The 22,459-nt window shown below is 36.9% G+C and overlaps 1 long non-coding RNA gene across 1 annotated transcript; it reads right to left on the reverse strand.

The window, feature by feature from the left end:
- Window positions 1–9,808: 9,808 nt before the first annotated feature.
- LOC137169390 (uncharacterized) lies at window positions 9,809–20,046 on the reverse strand. Its single transcript, XR_010924453.1, has 3 exons — window positions 19,858–20,046; window positions 14,741–14,811; window positions 9,809–10,619 (listed from the first exon to the last, which is right to left on the reverse strand). It is a non-coding gene; the product is annotated as an uncharacterized lncRNA (long non-coding RNA).
- Window positions 20,047–22,459: the final 2,413 nt, after the last annotated feature.

Consider the following 22,459-nt stretch of genomic DNA (forward strand, 5'->3'; position numbering starts at 1 on the left):
TATTGCCCACAGGGAGTTACAATATTAAAGGTCCAGTGTGTAGAATTTAGTGGAATCTAGCGGAGCGGACTTGGCAGAAATGGAATATAATATTCATAAGTATGTTTTAATTAGTGTATAATCATCTGAGAAAGGAATTGTTTTGTTTTAGTTAGCTTAGAATTAGCCCTTTATATCTACATAGGGAGCAGGTTATCTTCCACAGAGCCCGCCATGTTTCTACAGTAGCCCAGAACGGACAAACCAAACACTGGCTGTAGAGAGGGCCTTTTGTGTTTTTCACGAGTTTTGCAGCCACCGCTGGTTCTCCTACACGCTTGGAAGGGGAGGGGGAGGGGAGGGGTATTCAGCTGGTTGCAACCTGCAACCTCACCACTAGATGCCACTAAATCCTACACACTGGTCCTTTAAAATCCATATACAGTAACTAAACAGATTTATCAATCATAGTCAAGTAAAATATGATTTGTCAGTTCAGGATGACAGAATTCAGCAGCTCTACACCTACAGAACAAGGAATAGACAGCATATCCTACACACTTGTACAGTCGCATGTAATCTAACACAATAGCAATATTGGTTCAAATGAAACTGCAGTTTGTATTACACCATATTGTACAGGTTGTTCATGTTGTTGTAGTGCAAGTCAGGCATGTTTTCTAGTAGATGCAGTTCTTAGTCCCACTGTTCTCTGCACAAAATCCAAGTTCCACAAAACATAATTCACTGCTGCAGCAAACATTTTGCACAAACTCAATATTGCTTTAGTTCTGCACTGTCTGCATTTTACCAATATTTCCAGACTGACTTGCTGCTTACATTTAAATGCTTTGTCAATAGTTATAAATGTGCTTATTGATAAAATATTTTTTAAGAATGTTGTTTTGTTTGTTTTGTTTCTTGCTTCCTGTTTTGGTGGGTCAAATGATGTCATGTGATATCAGTCAGGTCTGTGGGAGGCCAACGTTATGTAGAAGCAAAAGGAAACTGACTTTTAGTTGTGCAGAAAGCACACTGTACTGTTTACCTTGAATCATGAGTGATACAACTAATGTTTATGCACATAAAAAAGCATTATAAAACAGGCTGGGTTGTGTTTGCCCTCAGTTCAAATGTATAATCTGAAGTTCCATTATATAATAATCATAAACATGAATTTAAGCCTTAAGATTTTACTGAATAAACATTTGAAATTCTGAAGTGAGGGTAAGGCGGCCTGGCCTGTAGTTATATGATGGAGACAATGATGCCCTTGTTTGGTGTCAAACTGAATCTCAGGTATTGGTTGTTAGATGTTCTGGTCTGTTTCTGATCTGTTGGTCTATGAGGGTGTATGAGGTTACGTTTGTGCCAAAAATCTGTTACACATAAATACTGTTTTCAGAATTTATAATATGAATTACTGTTGACTTTCATATTTGCACATTTATTTACTGTTGTACACCGTTTTGACTCTGTACATCACTTCTGTTTGGTTTTGGTTAATCATTTCTGTTTGATAACTTTAAATTCAGACATCAACAGTATTACATCTGTTTAATGATTATTATTCATTTTGACTGACAGTTAAGGTAAAAGGCATGTCATCATAATTTACCATAATCCATTAACACTGACACAAAACCAGAATAAACTCTTTCACTGTATTCCTATGTGTTTTGTATATTATAAATATATTATTTAAGCCCTTCTGGATTGTTTGTGCATTGATGTCACCTGAGAGTCACTGAGGTCACATGACAGTCATGTGAGGGTCATCAGTTATATGAGTCACAGGCGTGAAACTGCCTTGTGAAGGGATGTCAGGACAATATTGTACAGTAAGTAGTTGATAAATGAGACTGCAGGCCACTTTTGATATGGGATTGTTTCATATTGAACCACATATTGAAACTGAGAAACTTTTTGACTAAAAGGTATAACCGTTGAGTACGATTTGTGTTAATGTGCCAAATTAAAGAGTCAGGCTGGTAGATACTGTATATTTTTCTTAATAAATCCCATGATAGGGCTCAAACCAATTAAACCTACCAACAAGTATTGTCTGTGTAGCCAAAGTCTGAAAAGCTTCTTCCTCTGTGCCACAGACCTCCATTGTTGTCCAAAAACTATTATTAATATTGTAATTAATTGCTGCACTGTAGTTTATTTCAAATCAATCCCCAAAATTAATCTGGGGTACTACTGGAGTATCTTTACATGATTTATAGTAGAAAAAACAACAACAACAAAAAAAATCCTTATTTAACTCATACTGCCCTTTTATGCAGCCCCTTTGTTCAGTCTTTTAGCCCCTGTCTCTTTAAGACCACCTCCCCTCCCAAGCCCACTCTGTCCTGATTGGCCAGCTCTTGTAAGCTGCCCCTCAGGAGACTTCTGCCAGCTCTGGAGGCTACACTGACAAACCATCAAACAAACTATAGTAGCAGGATTTCACTACTTTTTCTCATTCTTTACTCAAAATGTGAATTTCTCAGATACTTCTGTACATGTTTGAGCTGGAATCCAATCCAAAATATGAGAGTGGACATCATGATCAACATATGGAAAAACCTTTGCAACAACCTTAGCAACAAAGGCTATGAACGGACTGCTGTTTAAGGGCATGGGTAAGGTAGAAAAAAACATTGCAAAGTGTTCAGAGCAGGTTGAAGAAACCTGGGCTTTTAACTTTCAGGGAGCATTTCTACCTCAAGTTAATCATAGTTAAAGCATAATATATCCCCTTTAAAGAGTTAAGTCAACAATACGGGAAAAGGGGAAAAATGGGCTTTGGGCTGAGTGGGCCGAGAGACAGAGTAGGGAAGTTAGAGACCATTGAAACATGGACTTGTGCATCATTGGTTTTAGTCTAGTGTGGGCCGTTGACCACAGATGACAGTAATAATCACTTTTATATCACTTTTATATAATATAGTTTGTAGCAAGATGGACCACTGGGGCCAAGTTTTTTTTCTTGTGTTTTTTTCAGATACTACAAAAGATATAAACAAGAGGAGTGATAGGCAAAGTCATAGTTGAGGTACAAAGTGAAGATAATAAAATATATAAAATAATATATATTTATTATAAAATAACGACAAGCAAATTAACAAATACAGATTAAAAAAAACACTGTGATAAAAAAAAATTGAAACACAATATTTCAACACACTTTTGGCACACATGGAACCTCATATTCAGTCTACCTGTAAGTATTTTATGTTAGTCAGGATCTCTGCCTGTTGCCTCATGTGTAAAAGATTCTTTTAGGAGGGAGAGATTTCATCAAACACATCTTTTCATTTGTATTTTATTCTGTGCATACACACATAGGATTTTGTTCTATTTAATCGTTTGTCCAGTATGTGTCATTGTTTGGTTCTTTTTTTCTGAAATTGTTTTCCTAAAACATGATTTTTCCACATGTGACAGTCAGACGGTAAATTGAGACTAATCTGTAGATGGTTTAAAACTGTTACTGTAACACATGATTTGGTTAACAGTGAAAACAACAGCATTAAGTCTCTGAAGCAGGAACTTCACTTTGAATGTAAATGACCTTTAGTATGGCCCAGCATGTTCCCAGAATTTGTTGTTTTTCATTTTTATGCATCTTATAAGTATTTTCTTAAAGGTTATTATTTGGGTATTATTTAGGTATTATTTGTCCTGTCATTTTAGATTTTAAAGCTGGGGCTTTTCTGAGTCTTGCCGAGAGAAAGACTCTGTAGATTGTCAAGTGTGTCCACATGGCATAAGTGTGTGCTTAATTTTGGAAAATGTGTATTCAAGGTATGTTCAGCTGTGGGTTGAGCTACAGTATGGTGTATTTGCACATAAAATAAACACTTTGTGAACCTCAGTTGAAGGGTTAGACCATCATTCAGCCAGGAATGCTACACTGATAGAAACTATCATCAGCAATTTGAAAAAGAAAACTGTAACAAAGAAGAACATATTTCATATAGCATTGCATTTTTGTTTTTGTGGTGATTCACAAGAAATCACTATAAACTATTATAAGTCAGAAAGGTTGATTTAGAGCAAACTCTCACTCCTTATCCCAAGTGGCCTGACAAATACTTACCCATCTGTTATAACATTTGTATGGATTTGTGATAAATCTTGAATCAAACAGGGTTTTAACTGCTGGCAATATTTACAAAAATCAGTGTGGATCTGCTTTCTCTGTAAGGAGAATTTGTGCTGTTGTTTCAGTGTTTGACTATGAGGTGAAAAACGAATGAAAGATACAATATGTGTTGAATTTATGTATGTATGTGTTGGGTGAAAGGGGTAGAACATAAACTCTTGCAGCAGTAGAGTTTAATGGGAAAATCCTAATAACCTAATAATAATTTTAACATCACAGGACACATTGCTGTAATAATCCCAATCTCATCATTTCATCATGCACTGTCCTAATGTGACTTATATCGCTAGGCTTCAATAAAGAAAGATGTTATTTTTTTACTCACTTAATTTTGTCTTTTTTCACATTATTGTGCAGATAAAAATACTATACTAAATTTAAAAGACCACATATCTACTTAAGGAATAGCTTTTTGAGATTATACACACACACACACACACACACACACACACACACACACATATATATATATATATAAAGAGAGAGAGAGAGAGAGAGAGAGAGAACAAGCCTAATCAATAGACCTTTATTAGCCAGAGAATCTTCAAATTTTTGTGGACAGTACTGAATGGTAGGCTATTTAAAAGTCATTTTCTAATTACCATCGGCCCTGTGACATCAGTAAGCAATGCTGTTTAGAAAGTGGTAAATAGGTCAACTTTTAAAATGTGAGCTGAGCTGGAGAGCATTAAAAGCATGAAAAAGCTTCTCTATTGTATCACAGATAAAGAGAGGTCATATAAAATGTGGCATTTTTATGCAATTTGTCCAAAAACATCACTGATACTGTGATGATGAGACTATATAAGTATGTGTTGATTGTTGTGTACCGTTCAGTCAGGTATTTTTTACCTATTATAAGTACAATGTGTTGCACACTGAGTAAACAGTTGCACTGCATTGCAAATCTGTTGTGTTTGTAAAACTCTTGTGTAAAAGTGCAAATAAAAAGGTGCAATGATGCACATACATTTGCATGAAATATGTTTAATTTCTTTGTTTCACACCTACTTCACTGCATATTTTACAGCACTCGTCCTTTGAGTCAAAACCCTGTGACTCAAGTATCTACACTTCATCAATGAAAGAGTGCTGACTTAAGTAAGTATTTAGCTTTGAGCTTAGTTTAATGATGGATCTGCTTTCCATTCTGACAGTTTCACCATAGCATCAGTGTTCATTACAAATTCATCTGCTAATTCTTTTCTCCAATAATCAATTATATATTTGGTCCTAAAAATGTCAGAAAAAAGTGATCATAACAATTGCCCACAGTCTAATGCAGCATATTTAAAATTCTTGTTTTGTTCTACCAGAAGTACAAAAGCCAGTTCGCTGTCATGGAAGTGATATGCTATATGTCTGCATAATTACATTAGCACACACAGTCTTTGCCCAAATTGCAAGTAGAAAAACAAAACAAAACAGTGTAACTGGCCTTCAGTAGTAAGCAGCCATGACTGTCAGGAGACCGGATATAATACTTGAAAGCAGGCCTTACAGTGGCTGAGCCCCGCCGGCCAGTCAGATGCAGGAGTCAGGCGCTTAGATCCTCTCTGATTTTAATTTTTCTATTCTTCTACCCAACAGTCTTTGAATAGAAAATTTAACCTCACATTAACTACTAGGTAACATGTCTTATGTGTGTGTATGTATTTACTATTCTTTGAATTCTTTTTCTTGTCCCTTTTTTTTTTTTCCTTTCAGAAAATGGATCTACACATTAGTTGGTGCACCTTTCCCCAAAGTAAAATCACAGATATTACTGCAATTGCTTTTGATGATATGAGTAAGACAAATAAAGTGTATTGAAAATAATCTCAGTCCATAGGCTAATTGTTTAAAGGATAGGGTCACATTTTTTTTTTGCCATAATCATTCCTCTTGTTCATATTGACCATTTAATGATCCCTTCCTAATGCCTTCCTACCACCAACATGTATTCTAAAATTACCTGAAGTTAATATGAGGCTTTAGCAATCTAGTCAAATCAAGTTACTTTTCTTGTGTGTGTACATATTGTATAATTTTCTCTCTTTTTGTTATTATCCTTCCACTGAAGCTCAACAAGGAAATCCAGAGAAAAACACAAGAATCTGTGTTTTCCACATAAGGGAATTTTTGTTTTTATTTGACTATAAATTTGACTACAAACTTTTGAACACATTTCAAGGACTGTGGATATTGTCCACCAGCACTTCCAGTAGATCATGTTAGGAAGGGATCTATTAATTGCCAGTATGGGCAGGAAGAATTATGCAAAGATAGATGCAACATACACAGGGATAAAAAAATAACCTATAGGTTTTATATCTTGTTTGTTTTAAGGTTACCTTGGATTTCAAAATAAATGCAAGAGATTGGAAGCCTGAAAGACAGCCTTTGTTTATGTTTGGCTAATCATGAACTTCTGTCGAGTGACATAAAGTAGACACACTGTATGTGATCACTACTGCCCACATGTGTGTACTTTTTTGCTTTTTGTCATAGTTTTGTCTGGGACTTTTACTACCAAATAAGGATGCATCATATAACATTTTAGACAATAGAGTGTTTCCAACCTAGTGGCAAAACTTTGTGGTCCAAAAAGAGACGGTTATTCAAATATTATTGTGAGGTTATTAAAACTTGCACATTACTAGAAGGTTTGCCTCGATGTTAAATAGAACTCATAATTTTCAGAGGCCAAAAGTCTCCAGGGAGTGCTCTCTGTAAAGGCTGGAAAGCCTCACAGTCAATCTTCCTAAATCCAGGCTTACTGGTTGAGTAATTGATCAGGCAATACCTCATCAATAGACCTCCACTGACCACTGGGGAATCTTTATACTTCATGAAAAGCACTGAATGGCAGGCTATTTAAATGTAATCCCCTCATTACTGTCCGCCCCATGACACCAGTAACGTTGTTTAGAAAATGAAAATTCTGTTAACAGAAATAGGTCAAGATTTAACACTGAACTGGAGAACGTAGGGAGCATTATGAATAAGCTTCTATTCAACCAAGAAAACCAGGACCAGGACAGGCCAGCGTTTGCGATTGGAAGTCAAGGTTTTTAATAGACTGCAATCTTGATGTTTGCTCATGTTGCTTGTGAATTTGGCTTCAGAGCAGATTCTGGTCAGCCCGCCTGCAGCACCTAGTGGCGGATCAAACCATCTGACAATCCTTTAAATAGAAGAAGCATTTTCATTATAGGATGATAATGATTATTATTATTTAATTTGGCAGAAGGATCAAGACAACACTGGACATGAATAAAATCTTACATAATTTAGATGAGAGATAAACATACAAACTCTGCATCCCAGTCGCTCTCTGTTGATATGTTGAACTGCTTTCTGATGACAGATTGGGATACTTCAGTACTACAATAACTGCAGCATCTGCCAGTTGCCTGAGGAAGAGCACCAAGCTTTGCAACAGTTTGCAATCCAGAGTAACTACTGATCCAAGTCTTTTCTGTGTTCCTCATGCCATTTAGTGCCTTTATTCATGCAAATATTGAGTATATTAAATTCCCTCCCTTTTTTGCATTTGACAGTTCCTTTCCTTTCCTTTCCTTTTCCTTCTCCTATTATTATTAATATTATTATGGGTCTCAAAAATCACAATAATTTCAAGAAATATACGATGGAGTAACATTAGATTTAACATACTGACAAATTTTAATTTTTATGTCATGGTAATATTCAGTTTTCTTTAAAAAAAATGTTTGGGGGTAAGCATTTATATCGTTCTGCTCAGTGAACCCTCACATCAGCATGCTAACATGCTCACAATGATAATACTAGCATGTTGATATTTAGCATGTATCATGAGCCCAACTGATATTTCGGTCAGCTGATATTGGCCTATCCCAGATATATTGATATCGGTGTGTATGTTGTCTGAGATGCGTCTATATATATATATAAAGTTATATAAGCAGCATTTTATGTACATTTGATCCTTTTCTTAATTCAAGGTTAAATATATGTACATATGTTTTTTGTTTTATTTATAGTCATTTATAATTATTAAATTCTCAGTGAAGTGTTTCAGCGCATGTCATTCTATACAATAACATTTATTGTTAAACTGTAAAACATGCCTCCATTACATATCTTTGTCACAAGTGTTTGAGAACCACACACACACACACACACACATATATATATATATATATATATATATATATATATATATATATATATATATATATGATACCAGGGCCTGATCAATATATATATATATATATATATTGATCAGGCCCTGGTATCATGTTTACCTTGTTCACAGTGTTGCTTTAGCATGCTAACATTTGCTAATTAACACTAAACACAAAGTACAGCTGAGGTTGATGGGTTTTGCAAGTATTTGGTCATAAACCAAAGTATTGGCCAAATTAAGTTTTGGCAAGATGAGGGCGCTAGACGAAAAGTCAGGAGATCAAAGTTATTACAGTTCATCCTCTGCAGACATGAATGTGTGAATAAAATCTCACCATCAAACTATCCAATTGCTGTTGAGATATTTCAATAAAGAACTAAAAAGTCAACCTTATGTTGGCACTGGAGGAAAAATCAGAGCATCACTGAAGTCATTAGAATACATCGTCTGAGAACCATGAATGTCTGTATGAACAAGCAGATCGAGCAGATAGAGTTGAGCCGAGCCAGTACCATGTAGTGGAAAAATGGCTTAAGCTCCTTTCACACATGCACTCTATATGTTCAGGAACATTTCCTGCATGGGGTCATCTGTGAATGGGAGCAGGGATAGATATTCAGGGAAATCTGTCACCAATTCCACCTCAAGACCTAGTAACATTTCAGAGAAAATGCCGGTTTGACTGTATTGTGAATGAAAGCAGTAACACTGCAGGGACAAGCATGTAAAGGGTCGTCGGTCTGATGAAAGACGCCTTCACGTGGAGCGAGCCGATCAAAAGACTTGACATGTGGGTGACGTATTGCGAGTGGGGCAGTGCTTGGTTTTGGCTTGTCTCTTTTCAACATGGCGTCTGCGTCACAAACTCTCATATTACGGCTAAACAGTACACTAAAATGTGTTTCTGAAAACATCTGAGGCAAGAAAGGAGTAGATGTTTAACAGTAAGCTCAGCTCTGTTAAATTTAACGATATGTTAACAGAGATTTTCCTCCAACAGTAGGAAACAGTTGAAGACTTTATCTGATGATATTTAAACTACATTTAACCAATAAAATGTTAACTGTTACATACGTTTTGAATGCAGAACTTCAACAAGCTGGTGAGGCAAGTGATGATCCTGTATTTTCTTATCCACAGCACTTGTGCAACATACTTTGAGTACATGATTCTGTTGGCAATGAATTATCGGACACCACTATACTGCTCAGGTTTTTTACTTCAGTAAGGTAAATGCCCCTAATAACCCCTGCAGGAATCTAAAATAGATGGTAAGGATTCTCCTTTTAAAAATTTATGACAGTAAAGATTCATATTTCATATCAAATATCAAACAACTGTTCATAAATGCATTGATTGGCCCATGATACTTTAATGATTATGTACTGAGTCCACTAAAAAAAATGCATCACTGGCTTTCTTCTGTCTCACAAGACAATGGAGTATGCACCAAGGATTAGTCTGTGGTTGAGTTGCAGTGCCTGCTGTGGCTGAACAGCCCAGTTCTTGAGTGGCAGTCTCTGTTGTAGTTTCTGCAGGCGTAGTGCGCAGCTGACTCTGTGGGTGCTGATTTTGCCTTTTGTTGTCTGCACTCTCTTTCTTCCCACAGGTCCTTTCTCCTTTTCTCGCTCTTCTGGATGCCTGATTTGATGGTGAGCCTCCATCTGTTGCTGTCTGCAGCTACAGATTCCCAGCCTGCTGGGTTGATGTTGCATACCTTCAGGTCTTGTTTGCAAACATCCTTGTAATGGAGAACAGGCCCTCCAGCAGGTCTGGTACCAGTAGCAAGCTCACCATATAGCATGTCTTTGGGGATCTGACCAAGCTTTAGATATATACTGCTGAATTTTCATTTACAATATCAGCAAATTTATTATTTAAAAAATGCATATTTATATAACTGTACAGACATTTTGACTCTGGTCTCATCTCCCTTAAGCTGTACTTATTACTTACTCTTTAAAAGTTTTTGCTGTTTGATGTTCAGTTCTATGAAGTTTGTTTGATGTTCCAGACTTGTTATGAATAGTGGAGCAGGTAGACCCAAGTGCAGAGACCGAAGGCAAAAGCAGGGCTGAAGAATAAGTTCTGTATTCTTGGATGTGTGGGCAAAAAACAAAAAGCTGGCTGAGCTGAGCAAAAAACTGAATACAGGGCATGACTGAACAGGCTGAATGGAACAGAGCAAACTCAAGGGCTCAGAGCTAAAATATAAACTGAACTAATGAGGAAATGGACACAACAGCAAGCTGGGAGTTGATTGGCTGGGAAGACCAAGGGAGCAGGGCAGGGCTACCGGACATGATGCAGGGCAGGTGTGGAGGGTAAAACGGGCTGAGGAGGAATGCAGGTACACAGAAGTGAAACACAGAGAAAACATTATACTCTTAATACAACCCAGCATACATGAACCCATCCAAGAATACACATGAATATAAACCTTTGCAGTAGCATAATTTTTTTTTCCTATACATAGTTATACTCACAATGACATTTTCACATTAAAATATTTTAATCTAATTGCTCCATGTCGTATAATGTAAATAGACTATCAAATGTGAAGGGGATAAACACCACACCCTCTCATTGAAAACAAGTGATGTGGAAATTTGATTTATTACATTTAAAGTAAGCTGCATCCATTAGATGTAACAATTAACAAAGCTGAATTCGGCATCACTGCAGTTTTCAGTGAGAGCAAATGTAATTTCTGTCCTCTCATGTGACAGCAAAATGTGTTCTGTTTACATGATACTCTCATAGTGAAATGGGGCACTTAGGCTGAGGTAATGGTGATAGGAGTATTTATAATATTGCCAGTTTTTACTATTTTAATTTAATTCATTTTCAGTATTTTTTAAAGGTACTTATCCGTGACTGGCTTCATCATTAACATCAACACCCTAACCTTGATGATTCCAGAGCTGCTTCAGTCACAGTGTTATGTCTGCACATAGCGCTTCAGCCAGGACCATTTACAGCTCCTGTCCATCAGGGCATCAGGTAGCAATTACATTTTGAATACACAATGCTATGTTATAAGTAAGACAAGGGGTAAGGGAAAAATTTTATTAGATGATAGAATACAGAACTCTAATGTCACTTAATGTGCAAATTACAGTGGGTGAGTGGAACAACAACTTGAGTTTGGTTCAGTTCCAGAGCATTTTCCGCTGTCTAATGGTCCACTGTGGGGTTTCTCGGGGCAACACTGGCATAATTTTCTGAATGTTACCACCTGTTGACCTTGAAGAACAATGGAGGCCTGATGATTGCATCTGTAGGTATTGTCAGGGTGATCCACTCAGCAGAGCATTAGATTCATCAAACCACAAACATCTCATCAACAGCTCATCAACGCCTATGTAGGTTCAGAGGATGTGTTCAGTCTTGGTGACCATATTATTGGAACTCAGAACAACATTGACAATCATCACTTTTGCATTGCATCACTGTCATTAGTTGTCAGCAACTTCCACAAGTTGAAGCAGTACCACATTGCCAAACTTCACACTCTGTAATTGCAAAGTGGTAGCTTGAGAAGGAAGATCTGTAAAAATATACTGTTTCAAGGATATTAATCATTAAAACAAAAGCTGATCACATTTTGCTAAAAAGTGTGAGATGGAGAGGAACTGAGTTTGTCCAAGACGGGGAACTACTTTGATTCTCACCTAGCCCAATTTTATGTTTACATATGACTGCACTGTATATCTGAACATTGATCTCAAACACTTGACACACTACATTGTATGTAGTATTGTATTATTATATGAATGTATTTTATGATTATATTAGTATCATGTTATTGTATTATAGTACTGTATTGTATTGTTATATCATAGTATTGTATTGTATGTGTCAGTGTCTAAAGTGAATTAATGAAGATGAAAGTAAAATATTTGAGATTTACAATATTTGTGACATTGTTTGTATAATGGCAGCTGTCCAGCCTGCATTAGTGGAGTTATCATATGTGTCTTGGGGTGAATGGATGAACTCACTAGATGTTCTACTTTTAACTGGAGTCTGAGGAACAAAAATAGGCTTGTTTATTTTATTGATAAATTGAATTAATTATTAATACAAGAGCAAGCAATCAGGCGGCTTTATAACAATATAATAGATATAGAAATCTACATTTTTGGAGAAACTCACAAAATCAAATTCTAAATGATTTACACTTGATGTTGCCTATTCATAGATTGGAGCCTGCATGTCCCAGAGGAAGTTGTGGCTCAGTGGGTCATTGTTTTGGCAGAGAGCTGATTAGATCCATCCCCTGTAACTGAATTTAATTTCAACAACTAACCAGTATCATGTTCAATTTCTCATGTTTATAACAGACCAAATTTTGTGAAAATCAGTTATGAATTAAGTGAGTTACAGTCCATTTTGTAGTGAAGTCTGCATCTCTCAATACAAATATTTGTTTACCAGTGGATCTTTACTGCCCCAATATGGCGGATGCGCGGACACATAGTTGCAACATACATGAGCGGACAGTGTGGTATCTATGTTTCTATATCCATGTCTGCTGCCACCTAGTGTCTACAGATATTTGGTGCAGCCCCCTCTTTTACCACCATGGCAGCACTGTGGTAAGGTGGTGGTAAAGCTGAAAAACGAAATGATATACATCTGTATATCACAGCGTAAGTGACCTCTTGTTGTGGCAATCCCTTTAACAGTTGAGTGAGATATTTCACTCTGAACCACAAATGTCAGCCTCATAGTGGCATTAGAGGAAAAGTGAGAGTATCACCAAAGTCAGTAGGATTCATCCTCTGGGGACCATGAATGTCTTCAAAAAAATTGATAGCAATCCATCCAATAGTTGCTGACATATCTCAGTCTCTCTGCCATCCTAGAGCCTAGACCTTAGAGCCATCTTCCATAAACAGTCCACATACCAAAATCGATTTTGCTGTCGATAACTTCCTGGGAGAAGTGTAGCGTAACGGCCTAACACACTTCACCCAAGCTTGAGATGCCTCAGTCAGGTTGGGGTAAAAACAATTATTTTTGACAAGATACTTCATGGTAGATTATAGTAATCAGTCAGTAATTTGTGGATTAAACATTTTGACTCCAGAAACAAGTTATATTCTCTGTCTTAAATGTATCAGATGTGACATTTTGTTGGAGTCAGAGGAGAATGTTGCAACTCTTGTATTTTTCATGTAAGAGACTTTCTGAAGAAAGATTTTTGTTTCTCAATCATCAAAGCATACTCTGCAAATCATCAAAGTAGACTTGTTCTTTACAAATGAACGCCTTAAAGTCAAAAGCAGTTGAAGGCTAGGAATAAAAAATCATTAACTGGAGCAAAGGATCTTTTTTTTAGTTTTCTTCTTTCTGTCTCGTGGCTGGATTAGGGGGCCATGAGTAAAAATAATGAACCGTATGTTCTTTTTGACCACCTGCTCCTCTCTCTGTCTGTTCAGTATGTACCCCTCATGCAAAGTGCCCACAGCAGACTGCACAGACTTTCATTATACTTTGCCCAGAGCACCAGAAACCAGAATACTACCTGCCCCTGGTTTGTTGTGTCTCATCTAGCATGTCATTATTTAATTAAACACATCTATGTAGGACAATGCACCATGTAAACTAAAATAATAAAGGTCTTAAGTCAAAGACTGTGGGAAAGGGCCCCTTTACAAGACAGGGCCTCAAGATGTGGTTGTAATGCAGGACCTTAGTGCCCTTTATGTAATTTATTGCTGTGCTGTAGTGGGGCTCCAGTATTTCTTCAGTAGCTAAACCCTGCTCATCAATAATCTTCTCATGATATTCATCTATAAAGTTTCCAATCCAAACTACATCACATCTCTTCTCACATCTTGAAATCACAGTAAATGATCCAGTAACCACTTATCTTTAGATATTATACAGCTGGTTTCACTCATTAAAACCTTAATGACCACATTTGTATTGATTCATTAAAACTAGTTATCACCTTTTAAATGGAATTACCTGATCTCAAGCTAGATTCTTTTATTTCAGCTTTATTATCTGATGATTTCATGTCTTTAAGTAATATTAGTTTTTAAGTAATAGTTTTATAAATTCATTATAAGTGGTTATAAAGTTTAAATCAGTAATCTTTAGTATAGAAGTAGGCTTGGGATGTATTGTATTGTGTCTTATTGTCACTAACAATAATAACAGCTTAACTGTCAAACCAATTACATTAGATTCTAAGGCCTGATTTACTGTAATAATCAGCATCAGGCAATATAATGACGCTTATACACTACAGTTGAGTGATATTCTTCAAGTCTTGAGTGACTCTTTGCCACAGTGTACACTGCCCTCTTGTGGCTAACTATGTAAACAGCATAAATGAGTTTCATAACTGCAGAAGCAGCAGAGTGCACAATGGCAGGTATGTCCCCTGCATCAGTCAGACAATTCTGAGTTAATGTGATCTTATTGAGCTGTTCACTTACCTTCACAGTAAAGCTGCTCCTGGGTAATTCTGACCTTTGACCCCTCCATATATAACTGCATCTAGGAAATACTGACAATGACAAACTGTGAAAACGCAAACAAATTACATTAATTCCAAAGAGTTAGAGCACAGAGGCAATAATTGATCAAAAATATCTAGGACATGTAAGACAACAAGCATTAAAAATGTATTTATCTCCATTCATATGCTTTATATTTTTCCATTCACATACACCAACATACATGTATGTTATCATCATTACCATGGACAGCTATCAACAAGTTCCACCAAAAATACTGTATATATACAGTACTGCGCAAAAGTTTTAGGCACTTCAGATGTGTAGATTATTATCATTAATGCAACGCCATCAAGGGGGCGTCTGATGAGTCCCAAATGTATTCTGCAGCATGACAATGACCCCAAATATACAACCAGAGTCATAAAGAGCTTCATCAAGAAGAAGAACAGGGGGTCCTGCAACAGGTGGTTTGGCCCCCACAGAGTCCTTATCTCAACATTATGGAGTCAGTCTGGGATTACATGAAGAGACAGACACAGCTGAGACGCCTAAATCCACAGAGGAACTGTGGCAACTTCTCCAAGATGCAGGAACAACCGACCTGCCAAGTACCTGAAAAACTGTGTGCAAGTGTACCGAGGAGAACTGCTGCTGTTCTAAAGGCATAAAATATGGTTAAATATCAATATGCCACTGGGCTACATCGATCCATAGTCCTGTAGGTTTGGATAGTTGACCATCATAGATACATCATAGAGCCTATATACTAGTCTATACTGTATGTGTGTAGTGACAAACATCAGACTTGGATTCACACGTCATCTATTTATGTAAAGGTGTTGCTCTTTTCATCAATGTTGATTTCTAAAAGGCGCACACCTACATGTGATGTATGAGTCATTATGCTCCTTCCAAAGACTGTCATTCACCCTGTCATAATCAATGATCAACCAGTTCAGGCTGTGGATAACTTAAAGTATATTCCTACACAGTATCCTTTGTTTCTCTGTGAATGTTGATTCCGTTTATAAGGAATTTACAAACCAAATTTTCAAAGTTGTCCATAAATCTGCCATTGAAAATGTTCTGTCATACAGTTTGGGACTGTACACTGCATAGTATTGTAGCAGTAGATACAGCAGCAAGCTGGCGAGGGTCATCTAAAGCCACAGAGCCAGCCGGAGGAACCTTCACACCTTCTGTTCTCTAGATTCAAGCTCTGATAGTCGCTACGGGATACAAAGACCGTATAAAGCAACATTTATCTCACAGACAGTTGGCTTGCTCAATTCTTAAAGACTCAAATTTTATTCCTCTCTCTTTTCAGGTGTTGTCTTAAATTTTGTACATTGTACGGTATTTTATATCTATTAATTTTGACTTTTCTCAATTTTTCTTTTCTTTCTTTGTCTTTTTCCTTATATAATATTCCTTGTATTCACACTATCCGTGTTGTTGTTATGTGATGTGATTTAATGCTTTAATGATCAGCCACATGGCCATAAGACAATTTTCCACCTTGGTGGGCAGTTAAGTGTTCTATTCTATTAAAGTGTGTAAAAACGAGACTTTCACTCACATGTTCTCAAGTCCCTCAAACATGTACAGGTCTTTTAGGAATTGTTAGTACATAATACAATATATTAAATTATTATTATTGCCATATTATAATTGCTGAACAGACAAGTTTTATAACTTATTTAATGCATTTTGTTCTAAAGTCTAAACATTATGCTGTAATACAACTTTCAAAAGCAAGACACAGTTGGTAGTTTGCATTTTGTGCAAACAGCTGTGTCAGATAAAAATGACAAGATATTTGAGTTACATGTGTTTATAAGAACATGAAATCAGACTTCTCGCTCTGAATTTTACAAGTCAGTTTTCTTATATGGAAAATGCACTTAATGATGATTGATTTGGGGATATATTGATATGAACACACTTGGTAAATCTTTCTGACTAAAGACTTTCTTTTTTCATCACAGGGGTTCCACGTTTCACTCCAAACAAACAGTTCAGTGTTGGATGTTGTAATTATGTACATAAACTTGGCCATGATGTCGTCTCTTCTGCCAGGGTCATTCACACATTTAAACTTTATTTTCATGTGTATTTACATTTAACATTGTAATTATTGCTATATTATAATTATTATATAATATAATAGTAGAGATAAGATTATTACTAAGAAAGTCAACTACAATGGCAGTATGTGCACTGACTAAAAATGAAATATCAAACAGTTGAGTGCAGAGGAGCCTCTAGGGGGAGCAATTGCTCTTTCTTTGAAGTTTAAAGACTGCTCAGGCTCACAGCATGCAGCTTCAGCGTCACCAGCGTAAATGAAAGCAAATGTCTGAATTTATTTTACATGGCTTGAAAATGGAGCATGTGCTTTTTTTTCCTTCTCCAGTGATAGAATATTTTTCCATATTTGCACTCTGTGGGAAAATCAGAGCTGCTCTGATTTTATGAGATTTCCTAAATGGAAACTGGCTATTAGGAGATATCACAGGCATATAATGGCATATTATGTGGTACTCCCAGTGCACCATGCTGCACTGTATCTCCCTTTACCTCCATTCATCTATTCCTTCCTCTCCACAGTTATTTCTCCCTTATCTCCCCCCTCTCTTCTCATTTCTCTGAGACACCCCAAACAGACACCCCCACTCCCTCATTTTCCATTTAACCATTTTGCTCTTCTTCTTCTTGTCTTCCTGTGTGGGTGGAAGGGAGGAAAGGGAGGGCGGCTGGATCTTGAGATCGCCCTTGCATCCATGCAGGAACCCCTCAAATAAACAGTGTGAACTTGCAGTGCAGGTGTTGGTAGTGACGGTAGTGATGCAGGCTGCCGCGGTGGCCTCACTGCTGTCGTAGTAGCGATCACACCCGTAGTAGCAGAGCAGGAGGCTGGCAGGATGATAAGCGGCAGATAAAATCCAGGGCTTCCATGAATATTTCATTTCTTGAGAGATGCAAGCCAGAGAGGGTGAGAAGGAGTTTGGAGGGGGAAAAAAGTGTCAGATTGAGAAGAATTCAGCTGCTATCTCTGTCTCTTCTCTCTCTCTCTGCCAGCAGTCCTCTCACTCCTCTTGCTTGCCTGTTACTGCTTTTATCACCTCCCCCTCACTGTGCCAGATGGACTATTTTCATTATCTGATTGGCTTTTGTAATTAGTACCGATGAGCTTTCCTGTAGTGTAATAAATTTAGAAACAGATGTGAGAATGTCATTCTTCTTTCTGCGTGACTATGGGTCAAAAATACCAAAGCACACTGACTGCATGGACATGTAGATGTGTGAAAATAAAGGAAAACCTGACATAAAGTGTCTTAGTACCTCCAGTACAGATTCATTGCTCCTTGGCGAACCATTCAGTGACCTTTTGTGCTCTGTAGAAGCATCTGAATTTATTATGTTATTCCACACATTCATCCAGATTGTTCCCTCCATTTGTCACCTGCCTGTAGGAACATTTTACATGCACAGACAAGGTTAATGTGGCACTGTGTGAACTGCTTTCAGTATGTAACAAACCTCCTGATTTACACTGCAGTAAAACTATGCAGAATAATTAATCACAACAGACGAGCAAAGCATGAATAAAGAGATTTGTGTAATTTCAGAGAGGTTTATATGGGTTTATCTTGACCAAATGAAGTGGCCAAAATATTGTGCTTGCTGTGCTGTCAATCTGGTCCGTGCAAATCCATGACAACGGCACACCAAACTAATCCAGTGCTGTTGAAGAAATAACCTCAGTGCACCTCAGGAAATTGCTAGTTCCTGCAACAAAATAGAGCCCAGTATGTCAAAATTGAGACTTACTATCTTATATTTTTGACATAGGATCATGATTCTAACTTAAAATCTCAAAATTCTGAATTTGAAATTTCATCATTTTGACTTTTTTCAGATTTTATCTTCATCATGTCTAACTTTTCATCTCTATTTTTCCTGGCAGAAATGGGCTTCCGTACACAGACATTTCAACAGATTGGAGTTCAAAGGTTTTCACCTGGCAACACTGATACTTGTGCTGGAAGACTACACTTTCTAATGTTCATCATATTTTGTTATGGATACATGAATGAGAGTCTAATAACTGCATATGATAATAATAAGTGGAACAAATCTTTAATTTTCATGTTTATTACCCAGCAGTGTTAGCATATTAGCATGTGTTATCCTTACCCAGTCTGACTCCTGTACATGTCTTTAACCTTGATTACTGCAGGGAAGCTTTGCTGAGTGCAAACAACCTCAGCACCATCCAACTTCCCACGTTGACCATTTCACACTTTTGCACATGGAAGCAGCCCAATAAAACTACAGTTTTTTTCCATTTGTCAAAAAGCTCTAACACTGCAGCAGTTAATCAATGTGTCCAAGGACACTTAGATGGATGTAATTTGTTGAATGGGGAAGTCGAGGGCAGCTGTTGGTGCTAGTTTTTTCTTTCAGTCATCAGTCTTTCACTCTTTATTCAATTATCTTGAAATGTCAAACTTTATTTCTTTGTGATATGTGATTAGGTAATGATAGCGGTTGCACATTCAGCCTCTTGTTTACAGTAAAAAATGATGCATTGGTCAGATGTGATTTCTTCAGTGCTTGTAAGTCTAAACTTTGACCAGACTGTCAGGTTTACTACAATAGACTGGTCTCTAATGAAATCAGCAGCAGAGGGGCAGATGCTGTAAAACACGCACACATACTGGCAATCCAGTGATTGCCTTAACTGGTGTGAAAAACAAATACAAGAGCCCACTGCTGCACACAAAGCCAACAGAGAATCAACAGAAACCATACATAAGCCCCATAACGTACAAGTTGACCTTGAGACTCACATCATTAAACAGCATCGCTGAAAAAATGTAGTGTATACACACACACACACACACACACACACATAAATATAGTATATTTTAGGGTTAGTATAAGATAAATAAGGAGTTTTATTATTATAAATCATGCAGTGATATTCCAGTAGTGTCCCAGAATATAAATATAGACCTGTAAATGTGCAGAATGTCCCCCTTTTTTTGGATGAATACAGGTAAGAAGGATGTTCCTTCAGCTCCTACCTTTAGCTGGTTAGCATTGGTGACTGGCGTTGATAAAATGAATGATGGCTGAATTCCATTTAGCTGCTTCAGTTTCAGGGTCTTGGTATTGCACATGGTGGCTCACTGTCACACTGTCATGGTTTACTGGGACACTTAAATTGAACAGAGCCATCGTTAATGTTATTAGTAACACCTGTGTTTTTCCTACTATGACAAGTCAAAATGTCTGCTGTGAAAAAAGCCAAGGCTTAGACATTTCCTCATTGATCAGATGCCTTTTCACACTTAAAAAAGGTGAAGAATGTAGTTTCACTACCTCTAAAGTTCTGACATACCATACTGCTCATCTTTGGCCACAAACTATTTCCTATTACATGCACAGTGCATTGATGTTAATCCATAAAAATGTTGCAGCTTTAATGTTGCGTGATGTTGTCAAAAATAAACTTTTACATGTAATCTCTTGATAATTGCACTGTGATCTAAAGAAGCACAGTCTGATATCTCAACATAATGAAATAATAATGATTGCGATCTCAAGATAACAACCTGGTGCTCTTGGCTTCTGAAGATCAGTTCATAGCTATACTATGCTGTATGGTCATAGCTTGTTGGTGGAAATTTACTACTGAAATTTAACAGACAATGAAAAAAACAACAAAAGTCACTCACACGTGTTTCATAGACAAAAGCTTTTTTTAATGAAAATTGTGAATTTTTTTTTGTTCTGTCAAGTAAAAAAGATTGAACATATGCATACTATTTATAGCTTCAACATAGCAGGCAGTAGAAAAAGAGTTTACATTTAAAATATTCAGAGCATTCAAAAGCATAAGTCTTCTAATAAATTGAAACTGAGACATTCCCTTACATCATCAACTCACTATGGTTCTATTTCTGGCTGGTCTGATCGGTGGTGTTCAGCCCCTTGCTACAAGAGAAATGTATACAGTATGCAAGCCTGGGCTCAAATTCTATCCAAAATCCTTGCAGATGTACGTCCAAGAACATTTTGGTTTGGCTGTCAGTGCCAGGACTGGGCTGTATTGTAATGTGCTGGGTGATATCAGTCAAAAATTACAGTGAAAAGCTTTGTTCAAAAAAGGATTCAGGATAATATTTTGACCCAGGTGATCTCAGTCCGACATATTTGCATTTTTTTTTGTTTCTCCATTTTTGTAACAGTTAGCCAGCTGAGATGGCAAAGCTAGGATGTCCAAGAGGTCTTTTATTCTGATAATTTGTCACCTACATGTTTGCGCTTATGGAAGACTGCTTTTTCATTTTCTGCTGCCGTGAGGGTTTACATCATTTCACATAGCTGAAGTTGACATCTGAGAGGATTCATGAGCATATAACTGCAACAGAAGTCAAACAGAAGCTCACGTAATACTCACATGACAGAAAAATACACACAAGCTGACATAATGTGTGTAGTTATGTGTATCTGTTTGTCTAGTTCAGAATATTAGTGACTTTGTTCAACCTCCATCAGAGGGCCAATACATGCTGGAGTATTGACACACTGCTGGTGATGCAAAAACTTTAATTCCTTGACTGCATTTGAAGATTTTGGATGAATTAAATCCAATATACTGAACACTGATAGCAGCTGGGCAATGCGATGCGCTAAAGAGCAGAAGAGTATTGTGTCTAACAATAAATATTACTATATTTGATATAACACTGTATCTAAAAGGACATCAGATGTGTATCACATGTACGTTGTTTTTTCTATTTTAATTCTTTTAGAGACTTTTTTGTGCTATTTATTTATTTTAGAGACCTGGAAGTGATTAACTCTTTACTTTTCAAGACCAGCAAAGCAACTTGACAACCACACCAGCAGTTTTGTAGTCATCAGTCACTATGTCCACTCTAAGCCGGCTAATTTTCCAAATGCTCTCTGTGTGTGAAAGTAATGTGCATCCACACTAGTGTTGTCAGGTTATTTTCATAAAGATCTCCATCCACACTAAAAAGCCTTTACAGTAGGAAAACAACCAAATCTCTTCCTCTGTGTCTCATTTCTGTCATCAAAACAAAACATACACTGTTATTCTCATTCACAATTTTTTTGTTTCTGTTGTCACAATGAGCAGTCATAAAGTACGGAGGCTCATGGGGGTCATATAGTTAAAAACAATATTGGTTTGTAAATGTGTGAGTACAGATTATAAACGGAGTGCATGGTTTACAGGACATTTTGCAGGATTCTGGTTATGCATCTGGCCTTTAGAATTAAACCAATTTTTCTGTTTTTTCCACACTGTTTTTAATGAAATGCAGCATTTAACATACCAGCTAAAGAGGAGGCACAGACTAATAACTGGTATCAGAAATAAAAGTGAAAATACTATACTATAAATACCATATGCTGTACTTAATATACTGAAAACAAGTGTGTAACAGCATATTAGCCATTGTACAATTCCTTGTTGAAGCACAAGTTATATCTCAAAATGCATCTGGCTGATTATTGTTCTATTTTATTCTTAAGGTCAGAGGTCCGGATCAGAAGTCTTGTCATTCCCATAAATGCAATCTGACTGTGTACAGATTTGTCCCTAATATTTTATTAATCTGTGCACAGGGTTCATCAACCCGTCTGCACAGATTT

Source organism: Thunnus thynnus, chromosome 18, assembly GCF_963924715.1.
Source record: "Thunnus thynnus chromosome 18, fThuThy2.1, whole genome shotgun sequence".
Lineage (NCBI taxonomy): Eukaryota > Metazoa > Chordata > Actinopteri > Scombriformes > Scombridae > Thunnus > Thunnus thynnus.